Source organism: Corvus cornix, chromosome 3 (assembly GCF_000738735.6).
Source record: "Corvus cornix cornix isolate S_Up_H32 chromosome 3, ASM73873v5, whole genome shotgun sequence".
In the NCBI taxonomy this organism is placed as follows: Eukaryota; Metazoa; Chordata; class Aves; order Passeriformes; family Corvidae; genus Corvus; species Corvus cornix.
In genome coordinates, this window is record NC_047056.1 from 85312308 (window position 1) to 85312698 (window position 391).

Genomic DNA, 391 nt, shown 5'->3' on the forward strand with positions numbered 1-391 from the left:
TCACTGAACATTTTGTGACTTTATGAGGAAAGGGCAAAAGTCTAAGGAAAAAGTGCATGAGCAAGAACAATCCTGAGAAACACAACCATATGATCACCTTAGAAAGGAATAGGATTATGTACAGAACACCTGGCTATGAAAGAGTACCATAGAAATGGGCCTATAACAGATAACAAAAAGAATCTAACTCTTCCGAGTATCATATGGAAGGCATGGATGCCAAACAATGTCCTTCACATGGCACTGATAAGATCTTGATCAGAGCAATATTTCTTGTATTGGAGTCCATGTTTTAAGAAATACACAGAGGCAGTGAAAAGACCTTCATTTACTATGAATTAAAAAAAATAATTTCTAACAAAAAAAAAAGGTTTTTGTAGAAAAGCAGATA